The sequence below is a fragment of the Passer domesticus genome, chromosome 1 (assembly GCF_036417665.1).
Source record: "Passer domesticus isolate bPasDom1 chromosome 1, bPasDom1.hap1, whole genome shotgun sequence".
Classification (NCBI taxonomy): Eukaryota; Metazoa; Chordata; class Aves; order Passeriformes; family Passeridae; genus Passer; species Passer domesticus.
In genome coordinates this window covers 62,239,389-62,252,965 of record NC_087474.1, presented here as the reverse complement: position 1 = coordinate 62,252,965, position 13,577 = coordinate 62,239,389, and positions in this window count along the sequence as shown.

Here is a 13,577-nt window from a genome sequence, read left to right as displayed (position 1 = left end):
GTCACCAGGCCAGGTTCCTGATGTCAGTTTGCAGGAGGCACTTGGCACTGTCAAACCAGCCACAGTTGCCTTGGGTGGTACTTTCGGTCTGGGAGGCATCCTGATCCGTGCGGAATTTCAGCAGGCAGCCGGCCACTCCTGGCCACAAGGCCCTGGACATGAACCATGGCCTTTCCCCAGAGAAACAAAAGTCACCAGGCCAGGTTCCTGATGTCAGTTTGCAGGAGGCACTTGGCACTGTCAAACCAGACGCAGTTGCCTGTGGGGGCATTTTTCATCTGGGAGGCATCCTGATCCATGTGGAATTTCAGCAGGCAGCCGGACACTCCGGCCACTCTGGGCCCCGGACAAGAATGATGGCCTTTCCCCAGAGAAACAAAAGTCACCAGGCCAGGTTCCTGATGTCAGTTTGCAGGAGGCACTTGGCACTGTCAAACCAGCCACAGTTGCCTCTGGTGGTACTTTCGGTCTGGGAGGTATCCTGATCCATTTGGAATTTCAGCAGGCAGCCGGCCACTCCGGGCCACCAAGCCCTGGACATGAACCATGGCCTTTCCCCAGAGAAACAAAAGTCACCAGTCCAGGTTCCTGATGTCAGTTTGCAGGAGGCACTTGGCACTGTCAAACCAGCCGCAGTTGCCTGTGGGGGCACCTTGCATCTGGGAGGTATCCTGATCCTTTTGGAATTTCAGCAGGCAGCCTGCCAGTCCGGGCCACCGGGACCCGGACAAGAATAATGGCCTTTCCCCAGACAAACAAAAGTCACCAGGCCAGGTTCCTGATGTCAGTTTGCAGGTGGCACTTGGCACTGTCAAACCAGCCACAGTTGCCTTGGGTGGTACTTTCGGTCTGGGAGGCATCCTGATCCGTGCGGAATTTCAGCAGGCAGCCGGCCACTCCGAGCCCCCAGGCCCTGGACATGAACCATGGCCTTTCCCCAGAGAAACAAAAGTCACCAGGCCAGGTTCCTGATGTCAGTTTGCAGGAGGCACTTGGCACTGTCAAACCAGACGCAGTTACCTGTGGGGGCACCTTTCATCTGGGAGGTATCCTCAACCGTGAGGAATTTCAGCAGGCAGCCGGCCACTCCAGGCCGTGGGGCACTGGACACGAATGATGGCCTTTACCCAGAGAAATAAAAGTCACCAGGCCAGGTTCCTGATGTCAGTTTGCAGGAGGCACTTGGCACTGTCAAACCAGCCACAGTTGCCTGTGGTGGTACTTTCGATCTGGGAGGTATCCTGATCCGTTTGGAATTTCAGCAGGCAGCCTCTCACTCGAGCCACCGGGCCCTGGACATGAACCATGGCCTTTCCCCAGAGAAACAGAACTCAGCAGGCCAGGTCGCTGATGTCTGTTTGCAGGAGGCACTTGGCACTGTCAAACCAGCCACAGTTGCCTTGGGTGGTACTTTCGGTCTGGGAGGCATCCTGATCCTTTTGGAATTTCAGCAGGCAGCCGGCCACTCCGGGCCACCGTACTCCGGAAAAGAATCATGGCCTTTCCCCAGAGAAACAAAAGTCACCAGGCCAGGTTCCTGATGTCAGTTTGCAGGAGGCACTTGGCACTGTCAAACCTGACGCAGTTGCCTCTGGTGGTAACTTTCATCTGGGCGGCATCCTGGTCCTTTCGGAATTTCAGCAGGCAGCCGGCCACTCCAGGACACCAGGCTCAGGATATGAACCATGGCCTTTCCCCAGAGAAACAAAAGTCACCAGGCCAGGTTCCAGATGTCAGTTGGCAGGAGGCACTTGGCACTGTCAAACCAGCCACAGGTGCCTGTGGGGGCATTTTTCATGTGGGAGGCATCCTGATCCATGCGGAATTTCAGCAGGCAGCCGGCCACTCCGAGCCCCCAGGCCCTGGAGAGGAACGATGGCCTTTCCCCAGAGAAACAGAACTCAGCAGGGCAGGTCGCTGATGTCTGTTTGCAGGAGGCACTTGGCACTGTCAAACCAGCCACATTTGCCTTGGGTGGTACTTTCGGTCTGGGAGGCATCCTGATCCGTGCGGAATTTCAGCAGGCAGCCGGCCACTCCGGGCCACCAGGCCCTGGACATGAACCATGGCTTTTCCCCAGAGAAACAAAAGTCACCAGGCCAGGTTCCTGATGTCAGTTTGCAGGAGGCACTTGGCACTGTCAAACCAGCCACAGTTGCCTGTGGTGGTACTTTCGATCTGGGAGGTATCCTGATCCGTTTGGAATTTCAGCAGGCAGCCTCTCACTCGAGCCACCGGGCCCTGGACATGAACCATGGCCTTTCCCCAGAGAAACAGAACTCAGCAGGCCAGGTCGCTGATGTCTGTTTGCAGGAGGCACTTGGCACTGTCAAACCAGCCACAGTTGCCTTGGGTGGTACTTTCGGTCTGGGAGGCATCCTGATCCTTTTGGAATTTCAGCAGGCAGCCGGCCACTCCGGGCCACCGTACCCTGGAAAAGAATGATGGCCTTTCCCCAGAGAAACAAAAGTCACCAGGCCAGGTTCCTGATGTCAGTTTGCAGGAGTCACTTGGCACTGTCAAACCAGACGCAGTTGCCTGTGGGGGCATTTTTCATCTGGGAGGCATCCTGATCCATGCGGAATTTCAGCAGGCAGCCGGCCACTCCGAGCCCCCAGGCCCTGGACATGAACCATGGCCTTTCCCCAGAGAAACAAAAGTCACCAGGCCAGGTTCCTGATGTCAGTTTGCAGGAGGCACTTGGCACTGTCAAACCTGACGCAGTTTCCTCTGGGGGCATTTTTCATCTGGGAGGCATCCTGATCCGTGTGGAATTTCAGCAGGCAGCCGGCCACTCCGGGTCAGCGGGCCCTGGAGAGGAACGATGGCCTTTCCCCTGAGAAACAAAAGTCACCAGGCCAGGTTCCTGATGTCAGTTTGCAGGAGGCACTTGGCACTGTCAAACCAGCCACATTTGCCTGTGGGGGCACCTTGCAACTGGGATGTATCCTCATCCGTGCGGAATTTCAGCAGGCAGCCGGCCACTCCTGGCCACAAGGCCCTGGATATGAACCATGGCCTTTCCCCAGAGAAACAAAAAACACCAGGCCAGGTTCCTGATGTCAGTTTGCAGGAGGCACTTGGCACTGTCAAACCAGACGCAGTTGCCTGTGGGGGCACCTTGCAACTGGGATGTATCCTCATCCGTGCGGAATTTCAGCAGGCAGCCGGCCACTCCTGGCCACAAGGCCCTGGACATGAACCATGGCCTTTCCCCAGAGAAACAAAAGTCACCAGGCCAGGTTCCTGATGTCAGTTTGCAGGAGGCACTTGGCACTGTCAAACCAGCCACAGTTGCCTGTGGGGGCACCTTGCAACTGGCATGTATCCTCATCCGTGCGGAATTTCAGCAGGCAGCCGGCCACTCCTGGCCACAAGGCCCTGGACCTGAACCATGGCCTTTACCCAGAGAAACAAAAGTCACCAGGCCAGGTTCCTGATGTCAGTTTGCAGGAGGCACTTGGCACTGTCAAACCAGCCGCAGTTGCCTTGGGTGGTACTTTCGGTCTGGGAGGCATCCTGATCCGTGCAGAATTTCAGCAGGCAGTCGGCCACTCAGTCCACCGGTACCCGGAAAAGAATGTTGGCCTTTCCCCAGAGAAACAAAAGTCACCAGGCCAGGTTCCTGATGTCAGTTTGCAGGTGGCACTTGGCACTGTCAAACCAGACGCAGTTGCCTGTGGGGGCACCTTGCAACTGGGATGTATCCTCATCCGTGCGGAATTTCAGCAGGCAGCCGGCCACTCCTGGCCACAAGGCCCTGGACATGAACCATGGCCTTTCCCCAGAGAAACAAAAGTCACCAGGCCAGGTTCCTGATGTCAGTTTGCAGGAGGCACTTGGCACTGTCAAACCAGACGCAGTTGCCTGTGGGGGCATTTTTCATCTGGGAGGCATCCTGATCCATGTGGAATTTCAGCAGGCAGCCGGACACTCCGGCCACTCTGGGCCCCGGACAAGAATGATGGCCTTTCCCCAGAGAAACAAAAGTCACCAGGCCAGGTTCCTGATGTCAGTTTGCAGGAGGCACTTGGCACTGTCAAACCAGCCACAGTTGCCTCTGGTGGTACTTTCGGTCTGGGAGGTATCCTGATCCATTTGGAATTTCAGCAGGCAGCCGGCCACTCCGGGCCACCAAGCCCTGGACATGAACCATGGCCTTTCCCCAGAGAAACAAAAGTCACCAGTCCAGGTTCCTGATGTCAGTTTGCAGGAGGCACTTGGCACTGTCAAACCAGCCGCAGTTGCCTGTGGGGGCACCTTGCATCTGGGAGGTATCCTGATCCTTTTGGAATTTCAGCAGGCAGCCTGCCAGTCCGGGCCACCGGGACCCGGACAAGAATAATGGCCTTTCCCCAGACAAACAAAAGTCACCAGGCCAGGTTCCTGATGTCAGTTTGCAGGTGGCACTTGGCACTGTCAAACCAGCCACAGTTGCCTTGGGTGGTACTTTCGGTCTGGGAGGCATCCTGATCCGTGCGGAATTTCAGCAGGCAGCCGGCCACTCCGGGCCACCAGGCCCTGGACATGAACCATGGCTTTTCCCCAGAGAAACAAAAGTCACCAGGCCAGGTTCCTGATGTCAGTTTGCAGGAGGCACTTGGCACTGTCAAACCAGCCACAGTTGCCTGTGGTGGTACTTTCGATCTGGGAGGTATCCTGATCCGTTTGGAATTTCAGCAGGCAGCCTCTCACTCGAGCCACCGGGCCCTGGACATGAACCATGGCCTTTCCCCAGAGAAACAGAACTCAGCAGGCCAGGTTCCTGATGTCTGTTTGCAGGAGGCACTTGGCACTGTCAAACCAGCCACAGTTGCCTTGGGTGGTACTTTCGGTCTGGGAGGCATCCTGATCCTTTTGGAATTTCAGCAGGCAGCCGGCCACTCCGGGCCACCGTACTCCGGAAAAGAATCATGGCCTTTCCCCAGAGAAACAAAAGTCACCAGGCCAGGTTCCTGATGTCAGTTTGCAGGAGGCACTTGGCACTGTCAAACCAGACGCAGTTGCCTCTGGTGGTACCTTTCATCTGGGCGGCATCCTGGTCCGTTCGGAATTTCAGCAGGCAGCCGGCCACTCCAGGACACCAGGCTCAGGATATGAACCATGGCCTTTCCCCAGAGAAACAAAAGTCACCAGGCCAGGTTCCAGATGTCAGTTGGCAGGAGGCACTTGGCACTGTCAAACCAGCCACAGGTGCCTGTGGGGGCATTTTTCATCTGGGAGGCATCCTGATCCATGCGGAATTTCAGCAGGCAGCCGGCCACTCCGAGCCCCCAGGCCCTGGAGAGGAACGATGGCCTTTCCCCAGAGAAACAGAACTCAGCAGGCCAGGTCGCTGATGTCTGTTTGCAGGAGGCACTTGGCACTGACAAACCAGCCACATTTGCCTTGGGTGGTACTTTCGGTCTGGGAGGCATCCTGATCCGTGCGGAATTTCAGCAGGCAGCCCGCCACTCCGGGCCACCGTACCCCGGAAAAGAATCATGGCCTTTACACACAGAAACAAAAGTCACCAGGCCAGGTTCCTGATGTCAGTTTGCAGGAGTCACTTGGCACTGTCAAACCAGACGCAGTTGCCTGTGGGGGCATTTTTCATCTGGGAGGCATCCTGATCCATGCGGAATTTCAGCAGGCAGCCGGCCACTCCGAGCCCCCAGGCCCTGGACATGAACCATGGCCTTTCCCCAGAGAAACAAAAGTCACCAGGCCAGGTTCCTGATGTCAGTTTGCAGGAGGCACTTGGCACTGTCAAACCTGACGCAGTTTCCTCTGGGGGCATTTTTCATCTGGGAGGCGTCCTGATCCGTGTGGAATTTCAGCAGGCAGCCGGCCACTCCGGGCTACCAGGCCCTGGACATGAACCATGGCCTTTCCCCTGAGAAACAAAAGTCACCAGGCCAGGTTCCTGATGTCAGTTTGCAGGAGGCACTTGGCAGTGTCAAACCAACCACAGTTGCCTGTGGTGGCACCTTCCATCTCGGCGGCATCCTGATCCATGCAGAATTTCAGCAGGCAGCCGGCCACTCCGGGCCCCCAGGCCATGGACATGAACCATGGACTTTCCCCAGAGAAACAAAAGTCACCAGGCCAGGTTCCTGATGTCAGTTTGCAGGAGGCACTTGGCACTGTCAAACCAGACGCAGTTACCTGTGGGGGCACCTTTCATCTGGGAGGTATCCTCAACCGTGAGGAATTTCAGCAGGCAGCCGGCCACTCCAGGCCGCGGGGCACTGGACACGAATGATGGCCTTTACCCAGAGAAATAAAAGTCACCAGGCCAGGTTCCTGATGTCAGTTTGCAGGAGGCACTTGGCACTGTCAAACCAGCCACAGTTGCCTGTGGGGGCACCTTTCATCTGGGAGGCCTCCTGATCCATGTGGAATTTCAGCAGGCAGCCTGCCACTCGAGCCACCGGGCCCTGGAGAGGAACCATGGCCTTTCCCCAGAGAAACAGAACTCAGCAGGCCAGGTCGCTGATGTCTGTTTGCAGGAGGCACTTGGCACTGTCAAACCAGCCACAGTTGCCTTGGGTGGTACTTTCGGTCTGGGAGGCATCCTGATCCTTTTGGAATTTCAGCAGGCAGCCGGCCACTCCGGGCCACCGTACCCCGGAAAAGAATCATGGCCTTTCCCCAGAGAAACAAAAGTCACCAGGCCAGGTTCCTGATGTCAGTTTGCAGGAGGCACTTGGCACTGTCAAACCAGACGCAGTTGCCTCTGGTGGTACCTTTCATCTGGGCGGCATCCTGGTCCGTCCAGAATTTCAGCAGGCTGCCGGCCACTCCAGGACACCAGGCTCAGGATATAAACCATGGCCTTTCCCCAGAGAAACAAAAGTCACCAGGCCAGGTTCCTGATGTCAGTTGGCAGGAGGCACTTGGCACTGTCAAACCAGCCACAGGTGCCTGTGGGGGCATTTTTCATGTGAGAGGCATCCTGATCCATGCGGAATTTCAGCAGGCAGCCGGCCACTCCGAGCCACCAGGCCCTGGACATGAACCATGGCCTTTCCCCAGAGAAACAAAAGTCACCAGGTCAGGTTCCTGATGTCAGTTTGCAGGAGGCACTTGGCACTGTCAAACCTGACTCAGTTTCCTCTGGGGGCATTTTTCATCTGGGAGGCATCCTGATCCATGTGGAATTTCAGCAGGCAGCCGGCCACTCCGGGCTACCAGGCCCTGGACATGAACCATGGCCTTTCCCCAGAGAAACAAAAGTCACCAGGCCAGGTTCCTGATGTCAGTTTGCAGGAGGCACTTGGCAGTGTCAAACCAGCCACAGTTGCCTGTGGTGGCACCTTCCATCTCGGCGGCATCCGGATCCATGCAGAATTTCAGCAGGCAGCCGGCCACTCCGGGCCCCCAGGCCATGGACATGAACCATGGCCTTTCCCCAGAGAAACAAAAGTCAGCAGGCCAGGTTCCTGATGTCAGTTTGCAGGAGGCACTTGGCACTGTCAAACCAGCCACAGTTACCTGTGGGGGCACCTTTCATCTGGGAGGTATCCTCAACCGTGAGGAATTTCAGCAGGCAGCCGGCCACTCCAGGCCGCGGGGCACTGGACACGAATGAGGGCCTTTACCCAGAGAAATAAAAGTCACCAGGCCAGGTTCCTGATGTCAGTTTGCAGGAGGCACTTGGCACTGTCAAACCAGCCACAGTTGCCTGTGGTGGCACCTTTCATCTGGGAGGCATCCTGATCCATGTGGAATTTCAGCAGGCAGCCTGCCACTCGAGCCACCGGGCCCTGGAGAGGAACGATGGCCTTTCCCCAGAGAAACAGAACTCAGCAGGCCAGGTTTCTGATGTCTGTTTGCAGGAGGCACTTGGCACTGTCAAACCAGCCACATTTGCCTTGGGTGGTACTTTCGGTCTGGGAGGCATCCTGATCCGTGCGGAATTTCAGCAGGCAGCCGGCCACTCCGGGCCACCGTACCCTGGAAAAGAATGATGGCCTTTACACACAGAAACAAAAGTCACCAGGCCAGGTTCCTGATGTCAGTTTGCAGGAGTCACTTGGCACTGTCAAACCAGACGCAGTTGCCTGTGGGGGCATTTTTCATGTGGGAGGCATCCTGATCCATGCGGAATTTCAGCAGGCAGCCGGCCACTCCGAGCCCCCAGGCCCTGGACATGAACCATGGCCTTTCCCCAGAGAAACAAAAGTCACCAGGCCAGGTTCCTGATGTCAGTTTGCAGGAGGCACTTGGCACTGTCAAACCTGACGCAGTTTCCTCTGGGGGCATTTTTCATCTGGGAGGCATCCTGATCCGTGTGGAATTTCAGCAGGCAGCCGGCCACTCCGGGCCAGCGGGCCCTGGAGAGGAACGATGGCCTTTCCCCTGAGAAACAAAAGTCACCAGGCCAGGTTCCTGATGTCAGTTTGCAGGTGGCACTTGGCACTGTCAAACCAGCCACATTTGCCTTGGGTGGTACTTTCGGTCTGGGAGGCATCCTGATCCGTGCGGAATTTCAGCAGGCAGCCCGCCACTCCGGGCCACCGTACCCCGGAAAAGAATCATGGCCTTTACACACAGAAACAAAAGTCACCAGGCCAGGTTCCTGATGTCAGTTTGCAGGAGTCACTTGGCACTGTCAAACCAGACGCAGTTGCCTGTGGGGGCATTTTTCATCTGGGAGGCATCCTGATCCATGCGGAATTTCAGCAGGCAGCCGGCCACTCCGAGCCCCCAGGCCCTGGACATGAACCATGGCCTTTCCCCAGAGAAACAAAAGTCACCAGGCCAGGTTCCTGATGTCAGTTTGCAGGAGGCACTTGGCACTGTCAAACCTGACGCAGTTTCCTCTGGGGGCATTTTTCATCTGGGAGGCGTCCTGATCCGTGTGGAATTTCAGCAGGCAGCCGGCCACTCCGGGCTACCAGGCCCTGGACATGAACCATGGCCTTTCCCCTGAGAAACAAAAGTCAGCAGGCCAGGTTCCTGATGTCAGTTTGCAGGAGGCACTTGGCAGTGTCAAACCAACCACAGTTGCCTGTGGTGGCACCTTCCATCTCGGCGGCATCCTGATCCATGCAGAATTTCAGCAGGCAGCCTGCCACTCCGGGCCCCCAGGCCATGGACATGAACCATGGACTTTCCCCAGAGAAACAAAAGTCACCAGGCCAGGTTCCTGATGTCAGTTTGCAGGAGGCACTTGGCACTGTCAAACCAGCCACAGTTACCTGTGGGGGCACCTTTCATCTGGGAGGTATCCTCAACCGTGAGGAATTTCAGCAGGCAGCCGGCCACTCCAGGCCGCGGGGCACTGGACACGAATGATGGCCTTTACCCAGAGAAATAAAAGTCACCAGGCCAGGTTCCTGATGTCAGTTTGCAGGAGGCACTTGGCACTGTCAAACCAGCCACAGTTGCCTGTGGGGGCACCTTTCATCTGGGAGGCCTCCTGATCCATGTGGAATTTCAGCAGGCAGCCTGCCACTCGAGCCACCGGGCCCTGGAGAGGAACCATGGCCTTTCCCCAGAGAAACAGAACTCAGCAGGCCAGGTCGCTGATGTCTGTTTGCAGGAGGCACTTGGCACTGTCAAACCAGCCACAGTTGCCTTGGGTGGTACTTTCGGTCTGGGAGGCATCCTGATCCTTTTGGAATTTCAGCAGGCAGCCGGCCACTCCGGGCCACCGTACCCCGGAAAAGAATCATGGCCTTTCCCCAGAGAAACAAAAGTCACCAGGCCAGGTTCCTGATGTCAGTTTGCAGGAGGCACTTGGCACTGTCAAACCAGACGCAGTTGCCTCTGGTGGTACCTTTCATCTGGGCGGCATCCTGGTCCGTCCAGAATTTCAGCAGGCTGCCGGCCACTCCAGGACACCAGGCTCAGGATATAAACCATGGCCTTTCCCCAGAGAAACAAAAGTCACCAGGCCAGGTTCCAGATGTCAGTTGGCAGGAGGCACTTGGCACTGTCAAACCAGCCACAGGTGCCTGTGGGGGCATTTTTCATGTGAGAGGCATCCTGATCCATGCGGAATTTCAGCAGGCAGCCGGCCACTCCGAGCCACCAGGCCCTGGACATGAACCATGGCCTTTCCCCAGAGAAACAAAAGTCACCAGGTCAGGTTCCTGATGTCAGTTTGCAGGAGGCACTTGGCACTGTCAAACCTGACTCAGTTTCCTCTGGGGGCATTTTTCATCTGGGAGGCATCCTGATCCATGTGGAATTTCAGCAGGCAGCCGGCCACTCCGGGCTACCAGGCCCTGGACATGAACCATGGCCTTTCCCCAGAGAAACAAAAGTCAGCAGGCCAGGTTCCTGATGTCAGTTTGCAGGAGGCACTTGGCACTGTCAAACCAGCCACAGTTGCCTGTGGTGGCACCTTCCATCTCGGCGGCATCCGGATCCATGCAGAATTTCAGCAGGCAGCCGGCCACTCCGGGCCCCCAGGCCATGGACATGAACCATGGCCTTTCCCCAGAGAAACAAAAGTCAGCAGGCCAGGTTCCTGATGTCAGTTTGCAGGAGGCACTTGGCACTGTCAAACCAGCCACAGTTACCTGTGGGGGCACCTTTCATCTGGGAGGTATCCTCAACCGTGAGGAATTTCAGCAGGCAGCCGGCCACTCCAGGCCGCGGGGCACTGGACACGAATGAGGGCCTTTACCCAGAGAAATAAAAGTCACCAGGCCAGGTTCCTGATGTCAGTTTGCAGGAGGCACTTGGCACTGTCAAACCAGACGCAGTTGCCTGTGGTGGCACCTTTCATCTGGGAGGCATCCTGATCCATGTGGAATTTCAGCAGGCAGCCTGCCACTCGAGCCACCGGGCCCTGGAGAGGAACGATGGCCTTTCCCCAGAGAAACAGAACTCAGCAGGCCAGGTCGCTGATGTCTGTTTGCAGGAGGCACTTGGCACTGTCAAACCAGCCACATTTGCCTTGGGTGGTACTTTCGGTCTGGGAGGCATCCTGATCCGTGCGGAATTTCAGCAGGCAGCCGGCCACTCCGGGCCACCGTACCCTGGAAAAGAATGATGGCCTTTACACACAGAAACAAAAGTCACCAGGCCAGGTTCCTGATGTCAGTTTGCAGGAGTCACTTGGCACTGTCAAACCAGACGCAGTTGCCTGTGGGGGCATTTTTCATCTGGGAGGCATCCTGATCCATGCGGAATTTCAGCAGGCAGCCGGCCACTCCGAGCCCCCAGGCCCTGGACATGAACCATGGCCTTTCCCCAGAGAAACAAAAGTCACCAGGCCAGGTTCCTGATGTCAGTTTGCAGGAGGCACTTGGCACTGTCAAACCTGACGCAGTTTCCTCTGGGGGCATTTTTCATCTGGGAGGCATCCTGATCCGTGTGGAATTTCAGCAGGCAGCCGGCCACTCCGGGCCAGCGGGCCCTGGAGAGGAACGATGGGCTTTCCCCTGAGAAACAAAAGTCACCAGGCCAGGTTCCTGATGTCAGTTTGCAGGAGGCACTTGGCACTGTCAAACCAGCCACAGTTGCCTGTGGTGGCACCTTCCATCTCGGCGGCATCCTGATCCATGCAGAATTTCAGCAGGCAGCCGGCCACTCCGGGCCCCCAGGCCATGGACATGAACCATGGACTTTCCCCAGAGAAACAAAAGTCACCAGGCCAGGTTCCTGATGTCAGTTTGCAGGAGGCACTTGGCAGTGTCAAACCAGCCACAGTTACCTGTGGGGGCACCTTTCATCTGGGAGGTATCCTCAACCGTGAGGAATTTCAGCAGGCAGCCGGCCACTCCAGGCCGCGGGGCACTGGACACGAATGATGGCCTTTACCCAGAGAAATAAAAGTCACCAGGCCAGGTTCCTGATGTCAGTTTGCAGGAGGCACTTGGCACTGTCAAACCAGCCACAGTTGCCTCTGGGGGCACCTTTCATCTGGGAGGCCTCCTGATCCATGTGGAATTTCAGCAGGCAGCCTGCCACTCGAGCCACCGGGCCCTGGAGAGGAACGATGGCCTTTCCCCAGAGAAACAGAACTTAGCAGGCCAGGTCGCTGATGTCTGTTTGCAGGAGGCACTTGGCACTGTCAAACCAGCCACAGTTGCCTTGGGTGGTACTTTCGGTCTGGGAGGCATCCTGATCCTTTTGGAATTTCAGCAGGCAGCCGGCCACTCCGTCCACCGGTAGCCGGAAAAGAATATTGGCCTTTCCCCAGAGAAACAAAAGTCACCAGGCCAGGTTCCTGATGTCAGTTTGCAGGTGGCACTTGGCACTGTCAAACCAGACGCAGTTGCCTGTGGGGGCACCTTGCAACTGGGATGTATCCTCATCCGTGCGGAATTTCAGCAGGCAGCCGGCCACTCCTGGCCACAAGGCCCTGGATATGAACCATGGCCTTTCCCCAGAGAAACAAAAAACACCAGGCCAGGTTCCTGATGTCAGTTTGCAGGAGGCACTTGGCACTGTCAAACCAGCCACAGTTGCCTGTGGGGGCACCTTGCAACTGGCATGTATCCTCATCCGTGCGGAATTTCAGCAGGCAGCCGGCCACTCCTGGCCACAAGGCCCTGGACCTGAACCATGGCCTTTACCCAGAGAAACAAAAGTCACCAGGCCAGGTTCCTGATGTCAGTTTGCAGGAGGCACTTGGCACTGTCAAACCAGCCGCAGTTGCCTTGGGTGGTACTTTCGGTCTGGGAGGCATCCTGATCCGTGCAGAATTTCAGCAGGCAGTCGGCCACTCCGTCCACCGGTACCCGGAAAAGAATGTTGGCCTTTCCCCAGAGAAACAAAAGTCACCAGGCCAGGTTCCTGATGTCAGTTTGCAGGTGGCACTTGGCACTGTCAAACCAGCCACAGTTGCCTGTGGGGGCACCTTTCATGTGGGAGGCATCCTGATCCATGTGGAATTTCAGCAGGCAGCCTGCCACTCGAGCCACCGGGCCCTGGAGAGGAACGATGGCCTTTCCCCAGAGAAACAGAACTCAGCAGGCCAGGTCGCTGATGTCTGTTTGCAGGAGGCACTTGGCACTGTCAAACCAGCCACATTTGCCTTGGGTGGTACTTTCGGTCTGGGAGTCATCCTGATCCGTGCGGAATTTCAGCAGGCAGCCCGCCACTCCGGGCCACCGTACCCTGGAAAAGAATGATGGCCTTTACACACAGAAACAAAAGTCACCAGGCCAGGTTCCTGATGTCAGTTTGCAGGAGGCACTTGGCACTGTCAAACCAGACGCAGTTGCCTGTGGGGGCATTTTTCATCTGGGAGGCATCCTGATCCATGCGGAATTTCAGCAGGCAGCCGGCCACTCCGAGCCCCCAGGCCCTGGACATGAAACATGGCCTTTCCCCAGAGAAACAAAAGTCACCAGGCCAGGTTCCTGATGTCAGTTTGCAGGAGGCACTTGGCACTGTCAAACCTGACGCAGTTTCCTCTGGGGGCATTTTTCATCTGGGAGGCATCCTGATCCATATGGAATTTCAGCAGGCAGCCGGCCACTCCGGCCACTCTGGGCCCCGGACAAGAATGATGGCCTTTCCCCAGAGAAACAAAAGTCACCAGGCCAGGTTCCTGATGTCAGTTTGCAGGAGGCACTTGGCACTGTCAAACCAGCCACAGTTGCCTCTGGTGGTACTTTCGGTCTGGGAGG